Here is an 18,391-nt window from a genome sequence, read left to right as displayed (position 1 = left end):
TCTGTCTTCTGCTGCAGACCTTCTATTGTTGAGGCCAGCCACACAGAGTTTTTTTATTTCATCTACCAAATCCTTCATGTCTTTTGGTAGGTTTTTATATTTCTGCTCTCATTTCTTCCCGTATTTTTTCAGCTGTCTGTTGTACTGTTTCTGTCAGGTCCTCCTTTAAGTTGTCAATCTTTCCATTGAGTTCATTGAACATCTTGAGGATTTTAACTCTGAATTCTTTATCAGAGAGCTCAAGTTTGCAGGAAACACCTATTGAGGTTTCTGGACTCCTTTCATCGTCCTCTGCTTGTGGTGGGGATTTGTGCTGTTTCTTCATGTTGTTGTGGTGGTATGGAAGAGGGACCTTGACGATCAGTATCCCTGTTCCCTCTTGTTGAGGAAAAGCATTGTTGATGGGCTTGGTCGATGGTGGTTCCCTTTTTATTTTCTCCTTCTAGAACATGGTCTCCCACTCAGATGTTCCACTAATCCTTATGTGAAGTCTTGTGTTTTATTGTCCTACAGTTTAGCTAGGATGTCACTCTTGGACATGACATAGGTAATGAAAGTTGAGATGAAACAACATATTGATGGGCTTTAGGAGAACATCTGTGGCCCAAAAAGAGGCCACGCCCACTTTTGCCTAGGCCATGGCCCTGACGATTAGGCCACGCCCCTTTCCCCACAATAGCACACACCTGTACCGGAAGAGACAATGGCTGCGGTGCTTGAGGGCGGTGTGCCGGCCACTAGGACAGTAGTCCGGGGGCAGAGGGACAGCTGTGGTGCTTGGGGTCCAAGGAGCAGACTGGGACATGGGGAGGGCGAGTCGAGGGACGTCACACACCTGTGCCGGAAGAGACACCAGATGTGGTGCTTGTGGGCAGCGTGCCGGCCACTAGGGCAGCAGTTCGGGGGGAGAGGGATGGCTGGGGTGCTCGGTGTCCGAGGAGCAGCCTGGGACGCTGACATTTTTCAAATAAATAAATTCAACATTCCTGAAATTTGTATGGAACAATAAACCCCATGAATAGCTGAAGCAATCCTTGAGCAAAAGAAGATGGAAGGCATCACTTTCCCAAACTTCAAACTGTACTCCAAAGCAGTAGTAATTAAAACATCATGGTATTGGAATATAGACCCTCAGATCAATGAAATAGACTTGAACATACTGACATGAATCCTCAAATATATGATCATTTAATCTGGATAAAGGAACAAGAAATAAAAGCAGAGCAAGAAAATCCTCTTCATCAGATGGTGCTCAGAAAAATGAGCAGCTTTGTGCAAGAAAGAAAGAAAGAAAGAAAGAAAGAAAGAAAGAAAGAAAGAAAGAAAGAAAGAAAGAAAGAAAGAAAGAAAGAAAGAAAGAAAGAAAGAAAGAGCTCAGGCCTCTTTCTAATGCCATGTACGAAACTTAGATCAAAATGGATATTAACCTCAATATCAGACCTAAATCCATAAGGTGCATGCAGCCCACAGTATGGGAAATAACATTTACCCAATACCCATCTGATAAGGGGTTAATACGAAAGATATATAAGGCACTGGTAGAAATTCACAAGAAAACTCCAATTCATCAAAAATGGAGAGAATTTTTGAAAAAAGTATGGATGTTTCTCAAAAAATTAGAAATCGAGCTACCATTTGACCCAGCAATACCACTTTTGCTACTATATCCTGGAGATGAAAAAAATATAGAGTAGAAATGACATCTGCATTGCATTACAGCACTGTGTACAATAGCACTGTTTTTACAATCTGGAAAAAAACCGAGTGCCTGAGAACAGATGACTGGTTAAAGAAACTTTGGTACATCTACACAATGGAATACTATGCAGCTGTTAGAAAAGATGAAGTCATGAAATTTGCATATAAGTGGATCAACATGGAGTATCGTGCTAAGTGAAATGAATCTGGAGGAGAGGGACAGACATAGAAGTACTGCACTCATTTGTGGAATATAAAGCAACAGAATGAGAGACTAACACCCAAGGATAGTAGAGATAAGGACCAGGAGGATTACTCCATGACTTGGACGCTGGCTTCACATGCTGGGGGAAAATGCAGCTCAGATAGAGAAGTGGCCACCAAGTAAAGGATGCTTGAAGGGCCCACAATGGAGGGAAGATGTGAGCTGAAAGTAGACTATAGACCGAGCATGATGGCCACTTAATACCTGTACTGCAAACCACAACACCCAAAAGGAGAGAGAGAGAGTAAAAAAGAAATATGCCTGCCACAGAGGTAGGGTGATGAGGGGTGATAGGAGGGATACTGGGAACATTGGTGGTGGAGAATGGGCACTGGTGGTACTCGATTATTGTATGACTGAAACGTAATCACGAAGGTTTGTAAATCTGTAACTGTACCTCATGGTGATTCATTTAAAAAATAAAAAAAAATTAAACATAAAATAAAATAAAATCTCAGAATTTCAAAAAATGGGGAGAAGGGATGAACAGAAACTTCCTCAAAGAAGAAATACAAATGGCCAAAATGCATATAAAAATTGCTGTACATCACTAATCATCAGGGAGATGCAAGTCAAAACATCAGTGAGAAATCTCACACCACAGAGATTGGCACACATTAGAAAGAAAAACCAGTGCTGGCCCAGATGTGGGGAGAAAAAGACTCATTCATTGCTTGTGGAAAAGCTGACAGTCCAGTCTTTTTAGAATCAATATGGGTATTCCTCGAAAAACTAGAAATTGAGTTTCCACATTATCCACCCATGCCACTCCTGGGGATGTACCCTAGGGATCTAAAGAACACAATGCAGGAAAGCCATCTGCACACCTACATTCATTACAGCACTATTCATAATAACCAGAATCTGGAAACAATACAAGTGCTAAGAAGAGATGAGTGGATAAAGAAACTATGGTACATCTACACAATGGAATACTATGCACCTGTCAGGAAGAGTGGTCATCAAATTGGCTTACAAATTGATGGACATGGAGAATATCATGCTGAGTGAAATGATTCAGAGGGAGAGGGACAGGCAGAATATTTGCACTCATTTGTGGGATATGAAAAAAATTTAGTATGAGATTAATATACAAGGAGAGTAGAAATGAAGACCAGGAAGATTAGTCCATGGTTAGCAGCTTGCCACAAATGGGTGGGACAGTTAGGACACACAAGAGTCCACTATGACAATGATAGTTATTCCTAAAAGGAGGTGAAGATATATACATGGTAGCCTTTCAGTACCTGTATTGTAAACCATAGTGTCAAAAAAGAAAAAGAGGGAAAGAGAGAGAGAGATACAGAGAGAGGTAGAAAGAGAAGGAAATTGTCTGCCATAGAGACAGGTTGGGGTGGGTGGGGAGGGAAACTGGGAACATTGGTGTTGGGAAATATACACTGGTGAAAAGATGAGTGTTGGAAAATTGTATAACTGAAGTCCCCCATTCATGAATAAATTTGTAACTGTATATATATATCACAGTAATTTAATAAAAATTAATAAAATGAACATAAAGAGAAATGAAGTGAGTTGGGATCCTGATCACCTTTGCTGTATGATGAGGAAGTTTCAAGAGGGATAATGGAGAGGAGTTGGAGGGAAAATAATTGGGGAAAGGTTTCTTCGGATGATGGAAAAAACCTTTGGACTTACCTTCTCTAGATCTTTGCAATTGAAGCTATCACAATGTTAAAACATAATGTCTGAGGGAAAACTAAGGTTTTAGCGTCAAAACATAGTGAAATTTTAACAGAGACTGGCCCACATCCAAAAGAACAAAAGCAACCCGTGTTGGTGCGGATGTGGGGAGAAAATAACTCTCCTTCACTGCTGGTGGAAATGCCAACTGGTTCAGCCCTTTTGGAAAACAATATGGACGATTCTCAAAAAAAATAGATATTGAGCTCCCATTTGATCCAGCAATACCACTCCTGGGAATATATCCCAGAGAGGCAAAAATGTCTAGTAGAAATGACATCTGCATTTGTATGTTCATTGCAGCACTGTTTACAATAGCCAAAATCTGGGAAAAAAGTGGAGTGCCCCAAAACAGAGAACTGGTTAAAGAAACTTTGGTATATCTACACAATGGAATACTATGCAGCTGTTAGAAAAGATGAAGTCATGAAATTTGTGTATAAGTGGATCAAATTAGAAAGTATCATGTTGAGTGAAATGAGTCAGAAAGAAAGAGACAGACATAGAAAGATTGCACTCATATGTGAATTATAAAGTAACAGAATGGGACACTAACACCCAAGAGTAGTAGATATCCCTTGATTAATAAAAAAAATGGCCTTTTCAATCCTTTCTAATCTTTTCAACCTGAAATCTATGCTGTCCTATACTAGTAAGGCCAGCCCAGCTTTTTTGAGAAAGTTGTTTGCTTGCAGAATTGTTTTCCATCCTTTCACTTTGAGTCTGTGTTTGTTCTGGTTATTCAGATGCGTTTCTTGCAGGCAGCAAAAGTGCCCCAAAACAGAAGACTGGTTAAAGAAACTTTGGTATATCTACACAATGGAATACTATGCAGTTGTTAGAACGCATGAAGTCATAAAATTTGCATATAAGTGGATCAACATGGAAAGTATCATGTTGAATGAAATGAGTCAGAAAGAAAGAGACAGACATAGAAAGATTGCACTCATATGTGGAATATAATGTAGCAGAGAGGTACGAGCTAGCAATTATGCAACTTCTGGCAGAAAGTTCTCTGGACTCAGTTACTACAATACTAAAATACAGAAATCCAAAAACTCAAAGCCACTACTGTGGCCACACGACCTCATACCTCTTCATTCTTAGCAATGGAAAACAAATTATCAAATGCTTCTTTTCCAGCAGGTTTGACTTTGGGGGGGAACTCCAAAGAGAAAGTAAAGTTAAATTTATCAGCTACACAGGCGGGATGGGGGACTGGGGATTCGGGGGGAGGTTTTCTGTGGTTCTTGGTGGTGGAATATGTGCACTGGTGAAGGGATGGGTGTTTGAGCATTGTGTAACTGAGACTTGAGCCTGAAAGCTTTGTAACTTTCCACATAGTGACTCAATTTAAAAAAAGAATAGTATAAATAAGAACCAGGAGGTCTGCCCCACAGCTTGGAAACTGGCCTCACTTGATGGGAGAAAAGGCTGCTGAGATATAGAAGGGAACACCAACTAGAGGATGTTGGGAGGACCCATTCGGGTTGAAAGATGCGTGCTGAAAGTAGACTACAGCTCAAACATGAAGGCCACTCAATACCTCTATTTCAAACTACAACACCAAAAAAGGAGAGAGAACAAAAGTGAATGCCCTGCCACACAGGCAGGGTGGAGTGGTGGGGGATGGGGTGAGAGTTGTGGGAGTGATACTGGGAACATTGGTGGAGGAGAATGGGCACTGGTGGAGGGATGGGTAAACGATCACTTTTTTTTTTGCTTTTTTTTGGGTCACACCTGGCGATGCACAGGGGTTACTCCTGGCTCTGCACTCAGGAATTACCCCTGGCCGTGCTCAGGGGACCATATGGGATGCTGGGATTTGAACCCGGGTCGGCTGCGTGCAAGGCAAACGCCCTACCCGCTGTGCTATCTCTCCAGCCCCGTAAACGATCACTTTATGACTGAAGTACAAACACGAAAAGTTCATAAGTTTGTAACTGTACCTCACGGTGATTCACTAATAATTTTTTAAAAAATGTTAAATAATCAATATCCAGTTTTCCTCTTTTCTTTTGTAACTGGAAGAAACTTGGAAATGGCCCAGGGAGGAGAATTGGTGAGTCAGAATATAGAGTCGTTGCACAGGTAGCTGGAGAAAATTCCACACCCTTAACAAACCCAGATGTTTAGGTAGGCAAGGAGACACACCCCAAAATCATCTGTGCAAACAAGTCCTCACTAAAAATAAGCAGACTCCGGGATATGTCTCATCTTTATCTTTAAGATCTCTCACATCATATGACATACATATGTCATTACAGCATAATCTACTCCTAGAGGATTAGCAGTTCAACATATGCATCAGCTTGAACTGTTCTGTTCCACGTCACTTATCACAATACTACCCTTTTCCTATTTTTACAAATGGTTATGAAATTCTTACTACATGATAAGCATTCTGGATGCTAGGATTGTAACACTGAATAAAACAAAGACTCCCCCCCCACACTCACACTTCATGGAATTTGTTTTCTAATTGGGGCAGGAAAATAATAGTGCAAGAAAGTTAGACTATTGTTCATCAGTTCCATGAAGCAAAATAAAGCCAATGCATTATCATGATACAAAGAGTCCTAGTTCAGTTAGGAGAGTGAGTGAGGCTTTCCCAAAAAAGATGTTAACTAAACAGAGATCTGGATAAAATGAGGCCATCGGTCATGTTAACATAAGGGGAAGAACAGACCCAGCAGAGGAAATCAGAGAGTACAAAATACCTGAGAAAAATTCTACCTAACATATTAGGAGACCAACCAAGATAGCCTGGTAACTGGTAGGAATAGAACGAAGAGGGAAAGAATGAAAGTTGAGAGGAGAAGCACAGAGGGGGTCTAGGTCAAGTAAGTCAACAATAAGCCAATATGATGGTTCTGGATTTTCTCCTAAAGTAAGAAGTTGTTGAAAAGTTTCAAGTACTTTATTAGGAAAACTTCAAAATATATTTAAAACTAAGATCTGGAGAAAAAGTAGCAGGTAGGGACTTGCCTTGCATGCAGCAGATAAGGTTTAGTTCCAAACACCCTAGATGGTCCTCTGATTCCCACCAGAAGTGATCTTTAAAGTGCAAAGCCAGAAGGATTGAGGTCTGAGCACCTCCATATGTAACCCCCCAGATGTACATAGAGATTAATATAATAAATCTCCATAAACATCACCTAGTCAACATTTACTATACAGTGTCACTTGATTATCCATCTATTGCAACTTTTCCTTTTTCAAAAAGTTGAAGTATTTTTAGAACAAATTTCAGTTTTGTTTGTCGCAGAAAAAATACTACCATTTAAAATAATTAATTTTTTTTATTGAATCACAGTGAGATACAGAATTACAAAGTTCTTCATGATCGGGTTTCAGTTATATAATGTTCCAACACCCATCCCTTTACCACCACTATACATTTCCCGAAACTTTCACCACCAATATACATTTCCCAAAAGCAATGTCCCCAGTTTTCCTCCAGCACCCCCACCTCTGTAGCAGGTACTTCTCTCTCTCTCTTTCTCTCTCTCCCTCTCTCTCTCTCTATCTATCTATCTATCTACAATAAAACCATCACCACAACTTACAAATAATTGCTTAGAATCATCTACTCAATCCAACTAAAATTTCTATTGTCTTGAGTATAGTGCTTTTGATACTTGGCTTATAGATCTCCTTAAATTAATTTATTTATGTTTTAGTTTTGGTTTCGAACTGCACCAGAGGTGGTTGGGGACTACTTTTACCTGTGTATTTTGGAGTTGCTACTGATAGTAGTCACAGTACCACGGAAATGTATGGGATCAAACCTGGGCCTTTCACTTGCAAAACATGCATTCATGCATTCAGCCCATGAGCTCTCTCCCCAATACCATATGAATTATTGTAATCTAAAGCAATTTTCTCACTCCTGCCACACTTTGTCATGCCATTGATTTCTTGAAGAAGTTAAATTATCCTGTATTCCAGATTTGTTGCTTTTCTTGTGATGTCTTTTAACTTGTTCCATTATTCCTCATATTCCTTGTTAACTAGAAGTTCAGATATGATTCAGGTTCACCTTTGGAAGTAAAGCTGCTTCATAAAGGGGTTGTCCCACATTCATTCTTCTAAAATTGATGACTGTGCAGGCAGTGATAATCTGGTATTTTTTTTGGTAGCATTCTATATCAACCTTTCACCTCATGCTTTACACAACTAGTGATGATCTTTCATAATCCAGTTATTTCAATGAATGTTGTACAATGTTTTATTTTCTATATCGATCATTTCCTACATATTTTAAACTCACATAGTACAGTGTGATGGTCTGACTTCCAATTCCATCCCCAAAATCTGTCCTTTTAATAAGGTAACTGCTCGTTTCATTTTCAGCTTTCTTCCTTACAAAGTCCTTATTGAAATTACATGAATTTGTATGTATACATATATTTTCATTCTCTACTTGTTGCACAAAGGTAGCATTACTGCATATACTTTCTGTATGTTGCTTTTAAAGTAAGTGATTAGAAAATCACTCCATATTAGAGTTTAGACATCTTCATCATTGTAGGAAGGCCTTACTCATCATTGGTTTTTAGCAGAGGAATGGAAAAATCTAAGATACTTTAAAAGCATTCGTCTAGTTTTCTTGTAAAAATAATTTTAAAGGGAAAATTTCAAAATAGGGCAATCATTAAGAGGCTACCACAAGAGTCTAGGGAGATAGGTGATGACCCCTCTTGGATTATGCAAATAAGGGCAACACCCTAGAATGGAGAAGCCTGGACCCCAGACAACATAACTGAGTAGAATTGTATAGCAGCTCAGATGCCTGTCGTGTCAGAGAAATAGATTTTTATTTTATGCAACTGCATAATCTTCTGGATCTCTGAAACGTGCATTGAACCTACATACTAATTAATTTAAACCATTCTAATTATGATTATTGTGCCTGGATGTCAAGGTTTCTGACATAATGTCTTGACCATATTGGTCATTTTACATTGAGCAAATAATAGGTGAGAAGGTATTACAGGTAGAGGAAATAGCATGGGTATACTTTCAGAGGCTGGGTAATTTGACATTCACCTCCTTTGCAGAGGGCCCCTGCAAGTGGAAAATACCAAAGTAATTCTCAAAAGGTTAAGTGGGTAATAGTACAAAAGGGAAGATTAAACAGATACTAAGAGACCAGAATAGGAACCCAAACCATAGGTTTTGCTTCTATGGAGTAGAGCAGCCATTGGTGGCTCAAAGACTTACCTTGGCTAACCTTACTATTACCTCTCTGACTATTACCACTCTTTTCTCTAGCTGTTGTTATTTCTACTCCAGCCACATGGATCTGTCTGTATATTGTTCTTTGAAAGAATTTCTTGATATATTTTTAAATTTTTTATTGAATCACCATGTGAAAAGCTACAAAGCTTCCAGGCTTAAGTCCCAGTCACACAATGATCAAACACCCATCCCTTCACCAGTGCACATGCTCCACCACCAAGAACCCCAGCATACCTTCATGCTCCTGCCTCAGGACCTTTGTATCTTCTGTTCCTCTGTATGGTTCTTACCCTAGAGAAACACATGCATTTCCTGGGAAATCTACTAAAATTCCAGCCCATTCCTCATTCCTCTTTCTCTGGTTTATTTTAATTCACGAATATATGACCTGATGTCAGTATATTATATATTTACTTGTTGTATTTCTCCTTGGAATATACTTCAGAAGAACTGAATATTTAATTTCTGCAACTGCTAAGAACTCTATATAAAATAGAGTTGGAAAATACTATGCAATTTTTAAATATAGCAATGAGATATGAAATATATCTATCTTAACTGCTACTAGTACTTTACTTCAGGAAAATGTGATAGAGCAGAGATAAGAACCAGGCTGCAGACCAAAATCCTGGAGGAAAAAACTTAAAAAGGAACAAGAAGACTCATTTCAGATCTATTTACAGACTGGAAATCCATCAAATCAACTTTTGTGTATTATTATTAAACTTTCTGTAAATAATCAAACCTACTATTTTCACAGACTGGAGCTATAGCACAGCAGGTACGGCGTTTGCCTTGCAAGTGGCCAACCTGGGTTTGATTCCTTCGTCCCTCTCAGAGAGCCCAACAAGCTACCGAGAGTATCCTGCCACACAGCAGAGCTTGGCAGCTACCCGTGGCGTATTCAATATGCCAAAAACAGTAACAACAAGTCTCACAATGGAGATGTTACTGGTGCCTGCTCCAGCAAATCAATGAACAACGGTATGACAGTGCTACAGTGCTACTTTTTCACATGCCTTTCTTATCCCACAAAGTTATAAATAATTTTTAAAAACAAAAAATTAGACTTTGGAGAAATACATAGAAAAATATCCTCACAACTATAAAGAATAATTTATTAAAATACACAAAAACTATAGAAAGAAAGGATTGAGGAGGGCTGGAAGTGTCTTGTTTTGAACACAGGCTGACCCAAGTTAAATATCTGACAACACATATGGGCCCCCAGGCCTTCCAGGAGTGATCTCTGCGTGTAGAGCCAGAAGTAAGCCCTGAGCACCACTGGGGGTGGCCCAAAATCAATTAAAAAAAAGAACAGAAAAGAATGATTAAATTAACCACATTAAAATTAGAAAAACAAATCTTTCACAAATGTTAAGAGATAATCTACAAGCTAGTAGAAAGATCATTCATTCAATAAATATTTTTCAGCACATATTATGTGCTGTTAATGGATGTTAAGGGATCTTAAGATATATCAGAGAATAAATCAAAACAAAATCCCTGACCTTGAGGAGCATTCTATTGAAATGTACATTTCATTACCACAGCCCAGGCACTGTTCTTAATACTTCACATATAATAATTGATTTAGTTGGCAAAAAATGAATAGAAAAATTAGTTAAAGATATTAGCAGGTATGCCTTCCCAAGCTCTGACAGTAGCACCCACAGCCCATGGCTTCAGCCAGGTTCACTGCTTCATGACTAATCTCTGAAGAGATGCCAAGACGATGAATCTTCCAGGTACACAGGTCAGTGGCTGAAAACTCTAGGGAATATTTGAGGTAGGGAAAGGTAGCCTCTCTCCATGCCTCCTACCCACCCCCATACTTCCAGAATCCTCAGCAGCCACACTCATATCCCACAGCCACCACCAGAAAAATGTCCCAGCTTCACTGCTTCACAACTAATATTAGAAGGGATGCAAAGTCAAACCAATGAAACTCACAGGTACACCAGTTTTGGGGTTGAAAATCCTGAGGCAGGGGACAGAGCAAGAATCGTCCCAGTTCTACAGATCCCGGAGTTCTGCACAACACTTCCAAATTCCACAATACTAGTAACCCAGTAGGAGCACAGCAAATTAGATGGAAAAGTAACATAAAAGCCAACAATGCTCAATAAGCAAAAATAATAACAGAAGACTCAACTAGCAACAAACAGCTCAGAAAATCATCAATGACTTTAATAACCCCATTGTAAGATATAATAATTGTCACAAACTTTCTTTTACTGAACTTATATTTTTATAATTGCCATTACCATTTTGTTGTAACAAGTAACATAAAATAAATTGTTTTATGCCTGCTAAGGGGACAGACTTGGGGGTGAATGGGAAAATGGGGACAGTCATAGAGGGAAGATCACTTTGGTGGTGGGATTGGTATTGGAAAATTAAATGTCCAGAATAGTTTTTTTTTTTTTTTGCTTTTTGGGTCACACCTGGCGATGCACAGGGGTTACTCCTGGCTTTGCACTCAGGAATTACCCCTGGCCGTGCTCAGGGGACCATATGGGATGCTGGGATTTGAACCCGGGTCGGCCGCGTGCAAGGCAAATGCCCTACCCGCTGTGCTATCTCTCCAGCCCCAAATGTCCAGAATAGTTGTACTATGAACAACTTTGTAAACCATGATGCTTAAATAATTTTTAAAAGACATAAGCAGGTATTTTTCAGAAGAAACACTGCTTCTAGAACATGAACTCATATTCAGTCTCACTATTTTTTTTTTTGCTTTTTGGGTCACACCCAGCGATGCTCAGGGGTTACTCCTGGCTCTGCACTCAGGAATTACTCCTGGCGGTGCTTGGGGGACCATATGGGATGCCGGAGATCGAACCCGGGTCGGCTGCGTGCAAGGCAAACGCCCTACCCGCTGTGCTATCACTCCGGCCCCCAGTCTCACTATTAATTAGGGAAATAGAAATTAAAACTGCAATATGGTAGCATTTAGTATATCATTATTTGGCAAAAAAGTAATGCAGTTAAAGCGAAGCATTGGGATATGGTAAAAAGTGACCTTGACTTTTTAAAACATTTATCAATGGATTTTGGAAAATAATCTAGCATATCCTAATAACACTGAACATACAGTACCCTATGACTCAGCAGTTCCATTTCTAGGCATATATTCTAGACAAAATTTTAGACATGGGTACCAGACAATGTGTAAAGACTGTCTAGAAGTGTGACTCATCATCATCATCATCCCGTTGATCGCCAATTTTCTCGAGCGGTCTCAGTAAATTCTCCGTTAGTCCTAGCCCTGAGATTTTAGAAGCCTCTCTTTACTCATCCTTCCCAACGGTGCCGCATTGGAGGCCCTTTCAGGGTCAGGGAAATGAGACCCATCATTGTTACTGGTTTTGGCATATGAACACGCTGCAGGGAGCTTGCCAGGCTCTCCCATGCGGGCAGGAAACTCTCGGTAGCTTGCCAGGTTTTCCAAGAGGGAGAACTAGGCTATAATATGTCTTCGCAGCCACGCACTTCCGGGAGCTTGATTTTATAGTCATAAGTGTGACTCATTACAGCAAAAACAAGCTGGAGACAACTCAACTGTCCATCAATAAAACCATGAGTGAATAAATTGTATATTTATACAGCAGAATACTAAAAGTAGAGCTACATGTCACAACGAAGAATCTCTTAGTGTTGAGTGAAAGCAGTCAAATCAGAGAAGAATATTATATAGTCATTCTTCCGTATCTGCAAGGGAGGATAATAGTTTCACAATCCTTGTGGATATTAAAATACCTGGCATGATATTTCTCCATAGTTGGAAGCCTGTCTCATGAGTTGGAGGAGAAGACAGCTGGAATAGAGAGGGGATCATTAAGTCAATGATGATTGGAGAAATCGTTCGGGATGGGAGATGTGTGCTGAAAGTAGATAATGGACCAAACATGATAGCCTCTCAGTATCTATATTGCAAACCTTAATGCCCCAAAGGAGAGAGAGAGTATGGGGAAAATTCTCTGCTATAGAGGCAGGGGGAGGGCTGGAAAGGGGGGTAACACTGGGGGTATTGGTGGTGTAGAATGTGCACTGGTGGTGGGATGGGTGTTTGATCATTGTATGACTGAAACTCAAACATGAAAGCTTTGTAACTGTATCTCATGGTGATTCAATAAAAAATACCTAGCACTCGAATTCCTTAGATAAAATTGTATAGTATTTAGTACACGGTTTATAATCTACATACATACTCCTGTATTCTTTAAGTCATCTATAAATTACACATAATACCTAAGGCAATGTAAATTCTATGCAAATAGTTGTTGTACAGTGTTGTTTAAGAAGAAAAGACTAGGAAAATCATCTGTTCAATAAAGAGGCAAATATCATATATATAAAAATTAAAAATTTGTTAAATCCATGAACGCAGAAACTGTAGATACAAAGGACTAACTCTATCCACCAAAGTAAGCAAAATGAGGGGCTGGAGAGTGGGTACATTGGGTAAGGCACATGCCTTGTACACACCCAACTTGGGTTTGAAACTACCACCCATAAGATCCTCCAAGCCTGCCAGCCATAGTGATCCTTGTGTACAGAGCCAGAGTAAGCCCTAGGCATAACCGGGTGTTGTCCAACACTCCCACCCACCCCCCAAAATGTAAGCAAAATTAAACATAATTGATTATAGATACATACATATGTGGTAAAATTACAAGTGAAAACAAGGGAACAATCACAAACATCTCATTATAGTAGTTATTTTTGGTGGGGAAAGAGATGAGGGAAATTAGATCCTGGAGAGACAAATAGCATATTATTGTTTTACCAGGGCGGAAGATGCATGTGTGCTCTCATTATTACTGTTTGAACTCTCATACTTTTTATTTCCAATAACATGAAAAAGTGGAAAAATCCTAGTAGATCTGAAAAGACCATATACACTTCTAGCCCACCATTTTGTCCATGTCAGAAATCTCGATGTTAACTAGACTAGTAGGATTTCCTTCTGGCATCCCACACTTGGTTTGTGCCCTTCATAGTTCGTTTTCTAATGATCACAATTAGTATCTCTTGGGTATTATATTACTGCAGTTATGTTTTGCTTATATTATATTTGTTTTTTTAAATATTTGAAATGGTTTGTAAAATAAAGAATTTATGTACAGATTCATGTGAAAGATAAATAAGCTTTTTGATTGTTGCAGGTAGGTGATATAGTTACCTATAATAGTATGCTATGTATAATATTATAGTATGTAGTAAATATTCAACAGACTGAATAAATGTTTTATATGCATGAGGCCTGGGTTTGAGCCTAAGAACTGTTAAGAGCAACTTCCAAGCACCAAAACTGGGAGTGTGGTCCCCCAAAAAACAAACAGAACAGCTGGAGAACTAACTTTAAAAGACCCCAGAAGGAGAATTTAATCTCTAGTTCATCACAACCCAACTTGTGCCCTCATTTCTAATACATTAAGAAGTCACTAGAGACATCTGTGTTTTCAACTTATAGCTCAACTTACAGACCATGGCCTCTCCTAAAACTCCATTTTTCCTTCATCTAATCAGGTCACAGTGTACAAAAATGGAAATTATTTTTCTCATTCCCATAAGCTGAAGAAACACTAGATGAAGTTTCATCCTTTAGAATACTTTAAGGACAATATGAGCTTGATGTATTTTAATGAAATAAACACCTTTTTACCTACATCCAAGCAGGGGCAATAACTTTGGTAAGTGTCCTATCCTTTGTAAGATAAAGGTGGGGCCTTGAAAAAAGTCCAACTATGCAAGGTAAGAAGAAGATAAGATGTATAATTTTATTATTCTTTATGGCTATTATAGTCTGTATGGCACTAAAGTAAAGAGGGTGGGAAGTTTGATGTTCCAGCAATATCAAGGGGATAAACAAAATGAGATAGATGGCTGTTACCTGTGCTTGGAGTTGAGTATTAGAAAAAAAAATCCCTTGAAAGTGCACAGGTGTCAGAAAATTTGCATCCAGTAAGTTGTTTTTCTTCAGATTTATCATTTCTTAATGCCTTATAGTCCAATGACAATGGGAAAACTTAAGCAACTTCCCAGTTGACATTTGCCTAACCACATTAAGTGATATGACAGCCTTATTTTCACTCCCGAAGCTATGACACTAAATAAATTCTCAATCCCTGCCAACCCCAGTTTTGCTATTTCTGCACACACCATACTTCATGAATTCATCCAACTGTTTACCACACAAAACAAGCATAAGAGGAATAATCAGATAGCCAGAGGCAGGAGAATAAGGCAAAGTTCAACAGTGACACTCTATGATAGGTCACATTTCAAAGCAGGTGCAGAAATGGCAAGACTCTTGTTTAATTGTTCCAAACACCTGGACATAAAGGTCAAGATCACTTGTCCTTCTAGTCTCCAACTACCTTTGAGTTAGAAGTAGGCCTGTGTAGTTTCCACTGGGTGTATTATGTTTTGGAATGGTTTTACCTTTCTAATTTAGTCTTGACTTGATCTTCAGACTTTTCTGTCTTCCCATATCTTAGAACTTCGACCTGTCTCTTGATATTTAAATATTAATATAACCAGGAATTGGTCTAAGGGAATACTAACACCCACCTGTCCATTCTTCTCTGTGACCTAATTTGATTATCTGCTGTCCACATCCTATTGTGAAAGGACTCACTTGAATACTTTGATGCTTCTCTGATTAATCATTAATAGACCAGGAAGTAAAGATGGGGGAGGAAGTTCTCTATTATGATATCTGTAACATCAAGAAGGCGTCTTCAGATCATGGAGTAAGCCAGAAGAAGAAAGACAAACACAGGATGAACTCACTTATTTGTTGTATATAGAATACAGAATGAGGAAATGTATTGTAGCAAAGGAGGGATGCCTAGATGACCCTTGACTCCAGTGTTTAGAGAGGACAGAGAAGGAAAGAAATCAAGCGGAGAAAGAACAGGAAGTAATGGGTGAACAGGCATCAGGCCTTCAGCTATACCTGTATTATTAGTGAGTGGTATAGACTTATGTCCAAAACACAAACACAACAAAACTCAAAAGATGATATCTCAGCTGCAATCACTGAAACTTTGTAATATGTCTGTCAAGTGGACACATGGGCATTGGGTGGGGGTTGAGGTGGCAGGGAATATGGTAACACTGTTGAAGGTAAATTGACACTGGTGGTGGGATTGGTGTTGAAATATTACATGCCTAAAATTCAACTATCAACAACTTTGTAAACCACAGCTTTTTAATTTAAAAATAATAATAATGGAAAAACTAGGCATCTCAGCCCTATGATAGTGAAGACCAAGATTGTGAAGTTGTCACCCAGGGGCAAGAATTTATTTCTCATGTACAGCACTCAAGAGGCAAATCCCGACTGAATACATCTGGATTGATATAAATATGTGGGTTGATAAATATGTAGATTATATATATAAGTGACATAAATAGTGACATGAGTGTATCTTCAATCAAAGATTATGATGAATGCAATTCTATGACATTATACTTTTTAATACAAATGAAATGATCTGTTTCTTAATAATATTATTGTCTGGGCTGGAGCAATAGTACAGCGGGTAGGGCAATTGCCTTGCATGCGGCCGACCCGGGTTTGAATCCCAGCATCCCATATGATCTCCTGAGAACTGCCAGGGGTAATTCCTGAGTGCAAAGCCAGGAGTAACCCCTGTGCATCACCAGGTGTGACTCAAAAAAGCAAAAACTAACAACAACAACAACAACAACAACAACAATAATAATAATAATAATGATAATATTGTCTACATTCCCAGGTATCCTAGTTTCTTTTGACCACCACTATTTTTTGTAGCACAATTCAGAGTAGCCAGGTAAGTCCCTGGCCTTTGGGAAACTGCAAGTCACTCTAGCTTTTAATTAGGATGTTATCAAATTAATTTTTTTTCTCAAAAAGAAAGCAAGAACCCTGGGGCAAGAGAGATAGCACAGCAGGATGCTGCATACTTCCTTGCATATGGCCAACCAGGATTTGATCCCTGGTGCCCTGTGAAATCTCTGGGCAGCTAGGGAGCCCCGGTTGCTCTCCCTCTCACTGCCCACGTTCAGTGGACTCAGGCCACTTCCTCACCCACGTCGGCCCATGCCATGGGCATATGAAGGAGAAAACGAGGGCCAGGCTGATTGGTGATCAGTGGCCATTTATTCCATTCTCCTCACGCACCTGTTCTAGTCTCACTAAATTGCCCAATCTAGTCTCAGACTGCCCCTCAGTCCCATTTCCTCCTGTCTCTCCTGCTCATCTCTCTGCCCTCCATCTCGCAACTGCGCCTGCTCCTGCATTATTCCCCTACATTCTTCTCCCTCTGTCCCCCTTGCTAGTCTCTCTGCACTCCATCTTGCTGCCCTGATCTCTCCATGGTCTCTGTCTAGTATTTTCTAGTCCCCCCCCTGGCAGTAGCAACTACATACCCAGGTCCGGTAGCAAATCAACATATCAAAGGCCTTTCCTGATTGCCGATCAGGGGTGTTTCTCTTCTCTTTAGTCCAATAACTTAAGTAACATGTTAATTAACATCTTAATTCTACTTCTTTAGTTATTTTGTATGGACACAGTAAGAGATACATTGAGCTTGTAGGGTGGCTCTCCTGGGGATATCTCGCTATAGATCTCAGACTACAGTGCTCAGGCCAGATTAATCTTTCCTAACACTAGCAGGAGTAAGCCCTGAACACTGCTGGGTGTGTACCCCCCCCACCTCAGCCCACCAAAAGAAAGAAACTCTAGCTAAAGAATGAAATTAATAAAGTCCACAAAATAAAAAGTTTCTTAAAAATGATTAAGAGTCAGGCAAGCTACCTGTGGCTTATTCAATATGCCAAAAGCAGTAACAAGTGTCACAATGGAGATGTTACTTGTACCCACTTGAGCAAATTGATGAGTAACGGGATGACAGTGATACAGTGACACAGTGAACCCTAGCAGAGTCCTACTCCAGTTATTACTTTTTGAATCATGACAGAATTTTTCCATGACCATGCTCTTAACTTATAGTTGAGTATTATGGCTCTTTGGCCAGGCCCCATTTCGATGCCAGGGTCCATCCAGTCCCTCAGGGGAACCCTGCTTTTGGGGATCTAGGAAGTGAGGGCAATTGAGGCTTAAATTGAGAGAACAGATGTCCAGGCGGTGAATATCATTCAGAGTCAATTATCTCCCAAGTTACAAAAGCATAGCGTTAACTGTCTTCCTGTGTCTATACAAAAAGGACATTGCTCTGAATTAACTATGCAAAGGACATAAGGAGAAGAGAAAAGCAATATTTACAAGTTAACAGAGCACAAAGAAAGAGGTTACAAATAAACACAGAGGAATGGGAGCACTGTGATGGGAGTAACCCAATAAACCTAAACTTCCTATGGAAACACAGAAAGGACAAAACAATGTCATCCTATGTATGATCCTAAGGACCACCAGGACTGATTCCTGAGCACATATCCAGGACTAACTCTGAACACCACAAGTGT

The sequence above is a fragment of the Sorex araneus genome, chromosome X (assembly GCF_027595985.1).
Source record: "Sorex araneus isolate mSorAra2 chromosome X, mSorAra2.pri, whole genome shotgun sequence".
Lineage (NCBI taxonomy): Eukaryota > Metazoa > Chordata > Mammalia > Eulipotyphla > Soricidae > Sorex > Sorex araneus.
This window is presented reverse-complemented; position numbering follows the sequence as displayed.